Source organism: Amphiprion ocellaris, chromosome 20 (genome assembly GCF_022539595.1).
Source record: "Amphiprion ocellaris isolate individual 3 ecotype Okinawa chromosome 20, ASM2253959v1, whole genome shotgun sequence".
NCBI classification, from domain to species: domain Eukaryota; kingdom Metazoa; phylum Chordata; class Actinopteri; family Pomacentridae; genus Amphiprion; species Amphiprion ocellaris.
Window position 1 is genome coordinate 4,023,298 of NC_072785.1, and position 14,797 is coordinate 4,038,094.

Genomic DNA, 14,797 nt, shown 5'->3' on the forward strand with positions numbered 1-14,797 from the left:
GCAGAGAGGACAACTACGGAAACTCAATAGGGTCATTCCGAACGCATTTGAATGTTCGCTTGTTGCGCGGATAGCCTCTGGAGGGCGCTGTTTACCCACCATGGACCAAACACTGCGTCAAGACAGGAGCCCGAACACTGAGGGTATCCGTAGGGTCAATATACAATTGAGGGACTTTTGAAGTCCATATGATATATCTTGCATACATTTTTATTAAAACTAAAAAAAATATGTGTTTTTTTATGCTCATTGTGATCATGTCTTTACAAATTCAATAATTATTTATCATGGAAACAATTACTTATTAATTAAAAAATGACTGGATATCACTAAAATGTCAACTGTGTCACAAAAAGTCCCACAATTATATATTGACCTGTCCAGAATGACTTGGAAATAATCCATAATTATTGACTTGAAAATTAGTCCAGAATGACATGAAACGATCCAAGCTGACATAAAATAAGTTGAAAATGACAAGAAAATTGTCCAAAATGACAAGAAAATTGTCCAAAATGACAAGAAAATTATCCACAATTACAGAAAAATTAGTCCAGAATGACATGAAATTTGTCCTAAATGACTCAAAAATTATCCCAGAGACACAAAAATGATCCAAAATGATGAGGAACAATCCAAGCTGAATAAAATTAGTTGAAAATGACAAGAAAATTGTCGAAAAGGACTCAAAAATTATCCGGGTCAATATATAATTGAGGGACTTTTAAAGTCCATGGGATATATCTGCATCCATTTTAATTAAAAGTGAAAAAAACTATTTTTTTAATATTTATTATGGTCATGTCTTTACAAATTCCATAATTATTTATTATGGAAGCAATCACTTGTTAATAAAAAAAAATGACTGGATATCACTAAAATGTCAATTAAAAAACATCCAAATTTGATAACAACCACCTTCTAATTAGCTAAACAATAATAAAATGAGCTGATTCAGAAATAGTTTGGATTGTGTTCTTTTTATTAAGTTGAGATAATCATGACAGATATTTCTTTTTTGGCAATATATCAAATTTTATATGGAAAATAACAAATTAAATCACTTTCAACTAAGTTCCCTGTTACAAAAACACCTCTCCAGGAAGTGTGTTAATTCCAGATCACATGACTTGCTCCACATGATGTCATTTCCTCCTGAAGAAAAGACTGGCCAGACTCCAAGGCTTTCTGAGTTATTTCATATAAAGTAGTCAACAGGTTTACTACAACATCTTTAGAAATAACTTTCAATTTCAACTTTACTCAGTTATATATATAATGTTTAGAAGAATCTTTCTCTAAAAATGCCATGTGGTGTTTGGTTATAGGTGGCCATGTTGATTTTAGGCCTGGAAACAGCAAAAATGTCAACTATGATACAAAAAGTCCTGCAATTACATATTGACCCTGTAATTGAACTGACATGTAGGGATATATGGATTAAAATGATATTAATATAAACGTATCATCATCATCATCATCTATATATAATTCAATGACACCTCACTGATATAAGTATGTAAAAGCAAACAAAACAAACACTAAAAACAGTTATTTTTTTGAAGCAAAAGGAAACGTAAATTGAACGTATAGAAGATCATATTTTCAGTCTTCTTGACAAATGAGTAGTTGAAGCAAATTCAAGATTCTGGCTCTAGTTGGTCAGAAATGATCTGATACATTTTTGGATCAAATCTTGAAAATGGGTTATTCAAAAGAAAAATGAAAAGGATCCTGTAATCCAGCCTTCAGCATGTGCTTTTTTTATTAGGACTGGGATACTTGTGATTCAAAATACATCAGGATTACCCTGATCTAAGCAGGAGACTGAATGCAGGAGCAAAATGGAATAAAACTTAAAATTGGTCAAATAATTCAACATTTGTATCATGTAAAATATATCCACATATCTACAATTAGCTCTGGCTTTGTTTAGCTGTTATGTAGCTAAATTAAGCACATAACAGCCTCTCCATTTAACCTTTTAGTAAAGTTTTTTAACAGTGTAATTGTGGCTCATTTATATTTGTTTGTATTTATTTATTGTGAGTCAGATGAAGGTTCTCACCCTTTAAAAGAAAGTGAAAGTGGAAGGGAAGTTAGTGTTGTTTTATTGTGCTCTGTTCCATCTATTCAAGTTAAAAGCACCCCATTCTTTCTGTTCTACCGCTAGTTCTTCATAATGTCCTACACTGCAGGACAGTTCCATTTAAAGCACTTGTAATCCAGAGTTGAGTTGGACTCTACTCTAACCACCACAAGAGTAAAATGGATCACCTGATCATAGGGAGCTATGTTAATATTATTATTAAAGATATTGTAGTTGAAAGGTGTCTAGACAGTATAAAAATCTGTTTTGTTTGGTTTTTATGTGTGAATAAAGAGTATGTTTCTACATGGTTTTATTAGGGTTCATGTCCTGAGCAGAACAAGGACGTTGTTGGCATCAGTGTCTTACATGTACTTCTGTAATTTCATCTGTAGTTATCCTTAGAACTTTATCAACAATTTAAAAAAGCAGAACTTTAGCTGGGTTTTATCAAGTGAGGGTTACATTAAAAAAAGCTTGTTATGCTGTAAATGAGTTCTCATGTACTTCCACATGGCAGACAAGCAAAATGATGTATGAAAGAAGAAAAAGAGACAGGAATGATTCAGTTCAATTCAATATATTTTATTGCCCCACTTGGAGAATTTTATCTTGGACTCAAAAGCTGTGCCATCATTGCCATCTCAACAACTACAAAACAGTGTTGCACATACGCCAAACATTACACATAACACATACATACACCCTAGTAAAAACACTATAAAAAATGATTGCATAATCTTCAGCCTAAGCAGCATTGTTCAGGAGTTTGATGGAGGTTGGAACAAATGAATTCTTAAAATGGTTGAGTCTGCAGTTGGGGACTCTATATCGTCTGCCCGAGGGTAGGAGCTTGTATTCCAAGTGAGGATATGTGACAGTTCAGTCACTGTCCTCTGGGCTTGCCTACGAATAGTTCCTTCATAAATGGACTGCAAGGATTGGTAGTCATTTTTTTCCATCACCTTCATGGCTGTGATTTGCTGGGAGAAAAAAATAAACAAATAAATTATGATACATTATGCCAGTCCAATATGAGTAATGGTCCCAGCCTGTACATCCACCATCTACATACCACTTAATCCTCACTGGGGTCACAGGAGTCTATCCCAGCTGACTGAGGGTGAAGGTTCACCTGGACAGGTAACAGTCTATCACAGGTTCACCTGGACAGGTAACAGTCTATCACAGGTTCACCTGGACAGGTAACAGTCTATCACAGGTTCACCTGGACAGGTAACAGTCTATCACAGGTTCACCTGGACAGGTAACAGTCTATCACAGGTTCACCTGGACAGGTAACAGTCTATCACAGGTTCACCTGGACAGGTAACAGTCTATCACAGGTTCACCTGGACAGGTAACAGTCGATCACAGGTTCACCTGGACAGGTAACAGTCTGTCACAGGTTCACCTGGACAGGTAACAGTCGATCACAGGTTCACCTGGACAGGTAACGGTCTATCACAGGTTCACCTGGACAGGTAACAGTCTATCACAGGTTCACCTGGACAGGTAACGGTCTATCACAGGTTCACCTGGACAGGTAAAAGTCTATCACAGGGCTACACATAGAGACAAACAATCACACTCACATTCACACCTACAGACAATTTAGAATCACCAGTTAACCTCAGTATGTTTGTGGACTGTGGGAGGAAGCTGGAGAACCTGGAAAAATCCCACACATGTACAGGAGAACATGGAGACTCCATGCAGAAAGATCCCAGGAAGACTGGGATGTGAACCAGGGATCTTCTAACTGCAAGGTGACAGTGCTAACCACTGAGTCTCTGACATATTTAACAATATTTTTTGTAATATGATGGCTAGATTCACCCATGAAAAACTTCCTTACTACTGTAACTAGCAGTGATGATATATACCTACTTAAAAATCAGTCAAATTCCCCTCTGGTGTTTTGTTTTTTTATTATTTGTTAACAAATTCATGCAGTGTTTTATATGTATACACCGCAGACATATCATAGGCAAAATATGCAAACACTATGACTGAGAATTTTCATAATGAAACAGACCAATGAGTTTCAAAACTGCAAGGCGGCAGCGCTAACCACCGAGCCACTGTACAACCTCAGCCTCTTACCAAACTGACTCCACCACTAGTGTAGAGCAATGACAGCCTTTTAGGAAATAAACCACAGCAATGACCAGAGTTCTCATGAAGCTCGTGATGGCATCATGCGGGGTGCATTCACGTGTTAGTAAAAGCTGGCAATTAGGCAACTAGAAAAAGAAGCCAATAGTCATAATATTAATAATAAGCTACATTTCTATAGCACCTTTCAAAGCCTTAAAGTACATTAAAGCATTAGTTAAAACAATAAAAGAAATCAAATGTCAGTAAAAACATTGCAACACTGAAAAGACCAACAACCAAGCAGGAATAAAGCTATAAAAATGCAGATGTGTTTTTAACAGCTGTTTAAACTGTGGAGCAGACTGAGCTGTTCTTAAGCTTTCAGTTAAGATTAGGTGTGTGCAGACACTGACTAACCCAACGTCTGTCATCATGATATCATCACATTGGTTGTCGTTTTGTCATTTAACACAAACATCCAGATTCAAAGTGAAAGAAGAATAACTGTAGCTCTTTTTTTCTTATTTTCTTTTTGTTTTTTACATTTTCAGGGCCTGGGTACTGCTGAGTATTTCCCAGCTCTCTGACACACAAGCTCCGCACAGAATAGTAAAAAGATGAATTGCATACATCTACACAGGCTACAGATGAACTTCAGGTCCCACTGTCAATATGTAGAATATTCCAAGTAATCTAAAGACTTCTTTTCTTTAACCTTTAGATGCATCAGCGGGTCAAAAATAACCCAGTGAGGTTGTTTTCTGGCAAAATCTTTTTATGGAAAGTTTTTATCAGTTCATTTTCCAGCTATTCTTCAAAAAACATGCTTTTGATATCATTCCAGTTACATCTTTGAGTTACCTTTTATACTTTTAAAGAAATTTTAATATTTGTGTCACTAACCCAAGCTCTTTATGACTGATAATATCACCCAGAGGTGATGGAGAGACGGAGAGCAGCAACAGCTGGAGGAAAATAATATGGATGCTGACATTCTTCCACTGCTGTTCTGTGTAATATTCTTATTTTTCAATTATCAAAATGTTCAAAAATCTGTTATAAAGTGAAAAATAAACATATTTCAAACAGTAAACCATTCTTATGTTGAAAAAAATATGATACAAACAGTTATACAAATGATTATTCAAAACCAAAATGACAAAAATGGGATAAAAACATACTAATTCTTATAGTGGTCATTGTTGACCCACTTCTGGAAGAGTGTAGGTTCCAATCACTGGAGCATCCAAGGGTTAAAAAAAATTTCAATAAAAAATCTGTTTGCGATTTTCAACCATAAAGTCTGATCTAACAAGGTTGTACTTGAATGAACATGCATCGGATGGTAACTATTGTCACTTATATTCACTTAATGTGATGATTTCAGTTCAGTTGTATACTTTAGCTTTTAGATGTTTGTTTTTTTTAATCTTTTGTTTTCTTCAGCTATTAAGTTGGTCAGTTTTAATTATTCTAATTATTCTTCTTTATAGTTTGCATTAATGAACACCTCTCCTGCTCTCTGTCGACCTATAGATTGCTTTTTGGTTTTTGAATGACAGAAAGCAAAGGGACGATTACTTTGGAATATCAGTTATTTTTATAATATATTTCTTTACAAAAGTTCATGTTTTAGTTTTGCATTTTGTTCAAACTATCAATAGTAACATTAATATGCAACTGAAATTGAAGGAAAACATCTTTAATATGTTACGTATCCTTCAACACAGCCATCTTACTAGCTCCCAGTCAACACATTTTATTTCGTCTAATTTGCTTCCTAGATTTGAGCACTTATTAGTCCCTTAAAGAATCCAATAATACCCAACCGTCTCCCTTGTCATGATTTCCAGATATTTCACAGCACATACATGACCAGAACCACTATCTCTGCTTCAAAACTGAACAAAATGAGGGGGAAACAAGTACAGGAAACAGCTCGTTTAATCTTCATTCAGCTTGTATAAGCTGTTTTTGATCAATATAAATAAATTTATCTTATGTTAATCTCCTGTGTTTTTGTATTTTCCAAGGTTACATGCTTTACTAAAGCACTTGTGTGTATGGGAAGCTGTTATATAATGAACTTGCTTGCTCCACGTGCAACTCTCAGACACAAACCATAGATTCCCAAGGTCCGTGAACGCAGCAGGACCGCAGCTGCTGCTGATGATGTCATGAGGGGTATAAAAGGAACGGCTGCATCTCCCGTTTCATTCACCTGTTCACTAATCTGAGCCAGGCAGTGATCCAGCAGACGGAACCATGAAGAAGATGTGCATCGCGTACCTCGGAGTTCTCCTGCTGGCTCTGCATCTCTCCTCACAGGTTTGCTTCCTCCTCGCATCACTTCATTTTAACAGGATGGTGACATTTGAAAAAGGAGCAAAGCTGTGAAATTGCGCTTATCTGAGTTACTCTTTAGGCCGAACAAGGTGTGGAGTCACAGATATTGGTAATTTCAATTAAAGAGCTGAGAAAAGTACATTTTAAAAAAATAACACTACAGAGCTGCGCAGGAGGCTGGAGATGCTTCTGGACCCATATTTTAAAACAACTCCTGTTTCCTCTAAACAGCAGCTTCACTTACCTGTAACTTAATAACCTCTTTCGAGTTGGGTGGTGGTTTTGAAGTCATGTAATCTGCAGCAGGGACCTTGGGGTGCAAAAGAGAGCCTCGCCCAACCCTCATTGTTCACTTTGTACTTCAGGAGACGTTTAGGGAAGTGACTCAAGCCTGCACCGGGGATTTTTTTTTTTTTTTTTTGTTCCTCAGAATCAGGCAAACCAAATTCTGAGCTACATGATCATTTTACAGCCCACTGGGTCACCTGGAAGATCAAACTAAACGTGCACGTAATGAGATGATGGTGCTTCTTGTTTGACTCTAGATGGTCTAACAAGCTGCTCCTCTGGTATCTAAAGTCAAGCCCGAAATTATTTAGCAATTTTAAACTTAAAGTTACTTTCAAATGTAAATAAAAGCTGAGAAATTATTTCCACAGCGATGCCTCTTGTACATCATGTTATCTTTTGGGAAACACTTGTATCATTTCCAATCTTAAAAAAAAAAAAACCAAACAAACAAAAAAACTTGTTTGTTGAATGAAAGTAACTCAAAGTCAGAATTTGTTAGGGGTATGAATAATTTCGGGCTTGACTGTAGTTTTCGTCCTTGAATTGTGTTCCAGAGAAATGCTCCTCTAGGCCATGGTAAAGAATGAGCTGATGGGGTCTTATGTGTTGCAGGTGGTTCGGGCGCAGACCGATGCCGTGACGACCGCGGACGCGACTGTGTCAAGCAGCACGATGTCCGTGAACTCCACCAACGCAACCTCGGTGTCACCGGACAACGGCTCCGGCAGCACCGCGTCCTGCACGCTGCTGCTCCCGCTGGCTCTGGCGGCTTCTCTGCTCCACGACTGGTCCTAACGAGCGGACGGCTCTAACCGGACACATAACGGCCAACACGGGTGGACTGGGGCCGCAGCGGTAGCCTATTCCAAGAGCAGTCCTTTAAAATGATCCCTTCTAATCAAACGCGTTTGGATTTCACCAAAGATTATTATTATTTTTTTTTTTTTTTCTGTCCTCGGTGGGGGAAATTGTAACAGGAGCGCGCACCGAGTGCAGTCTCCATTACGCACCAGCCTGGGACGCGCCCTGCTGCTTTACGTCGTTCTGTCCCGTTCTTTGCAAGCGCCCTTCGTGGACTGAAAATTCCCATTGTTCTGGGAAACACCGGTCTCTTGGCTGAGGCAGCTGGCTTCTATGGGGGTGGGAGGAAAGACGGGTAACTTGTGCCCACTGTGCGCTCTAAAAACGATACTTGATACCGGATTCGTTAGGCCTAAAGGTGATTGTAAGCGAACTTAGAAAAAATTTGTACCAAAAAATGATGGCAATGTGAAATGTACTTTTAGACCTTGGATTTTGTAAGTTCAATAAAGCTTTAAGCTGTTGGTGACCTGATGACTTTGCCAGTTTTTCTGAGTTGCAGTGGATTTCTTGGTAAAATCTTTGAAGTTGAAATAACTGTGGATCCCCTGACTCAACAGCCTCTATTTGTGGGTGAGATGAAGGTGTCCTGAGCCATTAAACCTCTAAACTGTACAGGGGTGTATATAAAGAAGGTAGGTCAGCTCTGAACAGAAAATCAGATCGAGTGTCTTGTTGCACCAGGGATTATGCAGATCTGCTTCAAGGCTCTTAATCTGGCAGAAACTCAGGTGAAGGCAAGAAATCTATCCAGTGCTGAGAAATGAGACCATTTTAAAGCCTGCATTTCTTTGACAGAACACGTCTCAGTTATGCAGCTGTCAAATTACCTGGCTACCTATGAGACTTTACTTCATTTGTATCCCTAAAAACTTTCTGATGTACTACTGCTCTGAAGTCTGGAGTCACTTAAATGTCCTTATTTTTGGAAGAGAAGCTTTTTTGTTTTCAATGAAAACCTTGAATGATAAATCCAATGTAGACATTGTTAATGTGGTAAATGACTATTGTAGCTGGAAACAGCTGATTTTTAATGGAATATCTCCATAGGGGTACAGAGGAACATTTCCAGCAACCATCAATCCTGTGTTCTAATGCTACAATGTGTTAGCTAATGGTGTTGAAAGGCTCATTGATGATTAGAAAACCCTTGTGCAGTTATGTTAGCACATGGATAAAAGTGGGAGTTTTCATGGAAAACATGAAATTGTCGGGGTGACCCCAAACTTTTGAATGGTAGTGTTAAAGTGTGGTCTAAAATGCTGTCCCAAATTAGCTTAACTATTGCATAAAACTTGTATTGCCATGTTTATATGGAGTAAACCTCACGTTTCTTGTAAAAGTTACAGCAGCAAAAGGCAATTCGAAAAGTAACAGCTTTTCTCAAGAGAAATAATAGTTGTTTGAGGCAAGAACCTGTCCACTCATTTCACTAATGGCCTAAATTTATGTCTCAATGACTGCAAAATGAGAAATAATGCTTCAAACTGTGCTCTAAAGTTACAAGTATTTTGACTGGTTGGCTTGACATGTTGGTAATTAAGTTAACGTGTAATTTAAATGTGTAATTTTAAACTCAATCTATTTTGCTTGATAAATTTTCACTTTGAGTGTTTCAAGTGCTTTATCCCATCTTAACATGTCAGGTCAGTTTGTGATCAAGACTGGTGATTAATATTACTTATGTAGAGAAAATGGTTATTCACCTCATTCAGGATAGTTTGAACATAATCATAACTCAAAAACACTGATGCAAACTTATTGGTTTTTTTGGTAGTTGAGGCCAAGCATTTTTTGTGGGTATGGATGTCTCCTCTCCTGAAGGTGGAAAGATTCTCTTCCTTCCTGTAAAATCTGAGTGTAAAATATGTACATATATATACAGGAAGTATTCTGTGACATCGCACCTCTCTTGGAGGCCAATCACAGTCCAGTTCTCAGTGTTACTGTGATGTGGAAACTTTAAACCTCTGGTTCACAAAAACTAAAAAGGAATTCTATGTATGTGACCACAAGTTCCTGTTTTTTAGTAATGGAAAAGGAGCGGGTGTAATATGAGAATTTTTAAAGATATATAGAGAACATCTATATATCTTAAAACATGCTGAGAAGAGAAGTCATTCTTCACATCAGCCCCTGATGTGAAGCTGTAGTGTCCCATAAACCACATCAAGCCCCGTCTGGCAACACATATCAAACAGTAACCACTGTTTTGTCACTGCACAAAGGAAGGATGTGAGTACAGGACAAATTAAGAAGAACCCCCTTCAATAATTGACCGAGAGTGAGTGAATAATTGAAAGACTGGAGAGCCCTTCCTCCTCCTTCACCTGGTGCAGGGGCTTTGCCATCAAAGGATCTCTGTATCTGTGGACTGCTGGAATTCACCTGTTCTCGTTCCCACCTCCCACTACCCACTCTTGATCTGTGTGGGATTTGCATCCCACTCTGATCACATGACAAAGACTGTATTGTCCAGCTCATCTTATCTGCTAGATTCAGATCAGGCCCTTTGCTCGGTCATCCCAGCGCTCCTCCTCTCCCTATCCCCACTCCTTCATCAGATACCACAGCTTCTACCTCATGAAAATGTTTTTGGAAGATGTGAGTCCATCTTTTCTCTCTCAGTCTCTTCTCCCGCTGCCTTTACTTCATAATCCACAGCTAAAGAGGGCTGACAGAGCTCTGGCCACATTCCTGCAGTGTGGCGGTGAAACTAGAGTGCAGTCAGGTGATCGAGTGAAGAGTTCTCCTTTGATTGACCACCAGAGTGTGACCACTTAAGGCACCTCCTCCTCTCCTTCATCCACTCCAGCCATCTCCCACCATCCAGCTGGAACATAAGGAGAAACCTGAGTTCAGGTGGAGGTGTTTGTTTGCTGGTGGGGGAGGGGAGGAAAGGTGAAGGACGTTCCACAGCTTTCAGCGCTGAGCAGTGCAATCCCCTTTCACCTGATCTCACACTCATACTTTTCCAAGCAGAAATCTGCATTTTAAAACACTCCAAGCTCTGATGCTGAAGACTGAAAAGTCACCAAATGACCTCAGAGTTTTTTTTTTACATCACCTCATTCCACTGAAACACTTTCAGAACCAGTGTCCTCTCAACATTGGTTCAAGATTCATTCCACAGAGTCTAAAACAACAGCTCAGAGTTTGTTGCTCATCAATAAGTCAAAGGCTATCATGTGCTGGAGACTGATATCACTTCACTTTCACTGTGCCTTCCCAGCTCACCTCACCTGACAGCCCCGAGGGGGGTTGCTGTCTAGTTTTACATTTGCTATACCTTTTACACTTGGACTGTGGGGGAAGTAAAACAGTGAAGTCATTATTGTCACAGTGCCATTCACTGAAACATGCATTTACCGTTAAAGGAAGTGAACTACAGACATTTCCTGGTTACATCTGCACTACGTTTGACTTTATTTTGCTCCAAAGGACAATGGCAACAGAGAAGTGGTATAGTTCTACAGGGATGGCCATTTCACTCTGTGGGTAGCTGGTCCAGACTGAAATATCTCAACAACTACTGCCATGACATGTTGTACAGACTGCCAGACTACACAGAGGAAGAATCCCAGTGATTTTGATCCTTTAACCATTTATCTAGAATACGATTTTACTCAGCCTGAAAAATATCTCAGCATCTAATGATCAGATTTGCACAAAGCTCTGTACACCCTTTAGATGCACCCACCTTTATTTTCTGTGCATTCTCTATTCATGCACAAAACACTTTGAAAATACTAACGTTTCAAAAACATCTTTAATTATCCCAAAAATGTTCTTATACTTGGCTGAGATGAAAAAAAAAGTGACAAACTGACTAAACAAACAAAAGATGACAAAAAGAACATCAAATCTGTGTGGATCAATGAAAAAACTGTGACTTTCCTCAATTTGATGGAAGAAACAAACATAAATGCCTAAATTCTGACATGTTTCTGTAAAATTAGAATCACCTGCTGTTTTTATTTTGACAAATCAACTCCTTATATTTACATAGTGGTATCAAATTATAATGACAAATTTTTCACAGAATCAGAAACATCAGAAAAAATATGGCAATTCTTAGTTTCTGGAAGGTAAATCCTAATGTCTTTGATGATGCCCATGCTTTCTTTCTTCTAGGACCTACATATCATGCCAATACCAACAAGAAAAGCACTGAGAGAGAGCAGTACTCCTCCAAGGCTGCTCATTCCTCCATATGGCAATGTCAGAAATGCAGCATTTGTTTATTAGTTATTGATGATAAATCACGGCACAATAGAATATGTTCATTTAATATAGATGTACCCACAAACAGAATGACCTTGTGCTGAGCACAGACATGTGTTCTGCATGTGTACGTTATGTACGGATACCAAATCACGTGACCTAAATATGTAGTGGGCGGCGGGAATTGATGGGACTCAGAAACACAACCACAATTTAATCAGTTGTTCCTTGGATCATTTCTGATGGATAAGTCCTGATAAGTCCTCACCAGTGGATTTGTAGTAGGATCACAATCATGTGATCGTCAGCAGGCAGCTGACGTAGCGTTAATTTGGTGTCGTGGTTACAGTGACGCCGTGCCGCTATCTGGCAATGATACAGAAATCTTTAACAAATCAAAATCTAATCACTTGGTCCTTGTGTCATTTCTGATCTTCCCTGAAAATTTCATCCAAACTTGTTAGTCCGTTTTTGAGTGATGTTGGGCACAGACAGACAGACAGACAGACAGACAGACAGACGCCGATCGTCACATAACTCTGCTGTGTTCCTTGGCAGAGTAATTATCAAGCACATTCAAGCCATGACCTCAAATATACCATGTTTTATTGTCTATTTTACTCTAAATGGGACCATGATTTACCAAATGAATACCTTACTGTGTTGAAGGAGACTTGAGACGAGCAAATAAGATCATGAACTCATTAGGAAAACATTTAATGAGGAAACAGATTATGTGAGAAGTATGCTAATTTAGTTAGAAAAAATGCAGGTTTAAGGCACTTCCCCACTGGTTCATCTTTTCAAATCTACATCCATCTTTATACGTGGTCTGTGGTTTACTCAGGATGAACTGTGTAACTTTGGTGGTTCTTTAATTCATCATCTAGAACAATCATCGGGTCAAGAGTCTTTTCATTTTTACCTTCCCCCAGTTTAAGACATCCTAGCTAAATTCAAATGGTCATTTATCCTCATTATTCATTTACTTCATTAATACAAAAATGTTTATTGTTTAAATGTATCATTAATGTTGAAAAACATGCAAACCATGTGAACATGCATTGTCATGGCCTTAGACTTGGTAAAACAGTAACAGGAGCAACACCACAACAACACTTCAGTACAGGTTGTGTGTTATTATTAATATCATTCTAGTCTTTATATATATGCCTTGGTTTATTAGACGCAGTGTGCTGATATGAGTCGCTAAGTCGTGCATCATCACGTCAGGGAAGTTCACATTTGCTCTGTCACCACATCCTGTACAAAAACAGAACTTGAGAGAGGGTTCAGCGATTCTCATGAAAAAAGAATGTACGATTTTTGACTGATCTTGGCAACACTTGCTAAGAACCATCAATGCAAAAAGCCCCCTGTGGATGCGGCAGCCCACCCACTGGGGAGTTTAGTCAAATGATGTGCAGGTCAGTCCACACATCCACGTTTCCTGTTCCTGTTTTTGACACCTAAATTACAAAGTACTGTAAGATCACATTGAAAAGCTCATGTCTTAGACAGCAAATGTTAGCTTTGTCTGCCAATTAGAAATCAAACGTGTTTGTGAAGGCGGTAAATAAAAAAATAGCAGTTAATGACTGGGCAGTCTTTCAATTATCAGATCACACCATGAGAACCATATCTAAGTTCCTATGGTTATGACTTCCCACAGTGTGGCTGCCTTTGTAATACACATAACTGATGTCTGTGTGCCAGCTCTAACCTGTATACACAGTAAAATACAGGTAAATACTGGTTACAGGAACCATTTGCATGACTTCCCTGTTATATTTCACAGTGGAACAGTTTGGGTCAGCTGCTTTAATGCAGCACTAAATGTTTTCTTCTCATGCAAGAGGCCATAGCTTCACATTACTTCATCACAATTGTGACATGGAAGTGAAACTATGCAGATTCATACATGGCATGCAACAGGTACTAGGCTCCAAACAGTGAAAACACCTTCCACTTAATGACAAAACTCCAGTAAATTAACAAACAGATGAAACCAACAATCTTACATTTGTGTGAAATGGGCATAGACTTAAAATTGTTGACATTTTGGGAAATATGCTTGTTTTCCTTTTTTTCTTCATTTTAGAATACAGTCTTCAACATAGAGTGATTGAGGTTCATCCTGCAGCAGATAATGGCCCAAAACATCAGTCCAAGCTATGACAGAACCACCTCAGGAACAAAGAACCAGATGGTGAGCTTGAAAACATAGAATGACCAGCACAGTCTCCAGACTTAAAGCCCATGGAGCTGGTTTGGATGAACTGGACAGAAGAGTGAAAGCAAAGAACCTACAAGAACCACACATTTATGGAAACTTCTGCTGCAGAGTTGGAAGAACTTTCTGAAGAATGTTTGATTTCCATTGTGGACAGAATGAGTGTGTTCAGCTGTTATATCTGCCAATGGTGCTACTTTGATGAGTCAAAAGTTTAGAATACATTTTGGTTTCTAAACTGCTCTTTTTTAAAAACTTCATTTGTTTATTTGTTTTGCTTTCATTTCAGAATACAATGAGACATTAACATGCATAATTTACAAGAAAAAACTGGACAATGCAGGGAATTTTAAAACTTTTGACCAGTAGTGTATCCAATAAACAAAGATATACTATACAGTGTGCAAAGCTGTCAGGAAGGCTTACTATATAATTCCATATGTGTTACATCATGATATTGATGTCTTTACTGATGTTTTATAATGTGGAAAACATAAAAACAACCCTTTGAATGAGTAGATGTGTTTAAATGTTTGACCTTTACTGTATGTTCAATAAATTCAGTTGGATCATGTGAACGCCAATCAAGCTCTGAACACATGGATGAGCATGATGACACTTTGGGGTGCCACAGCAAAAGGCATGTTTTCAAT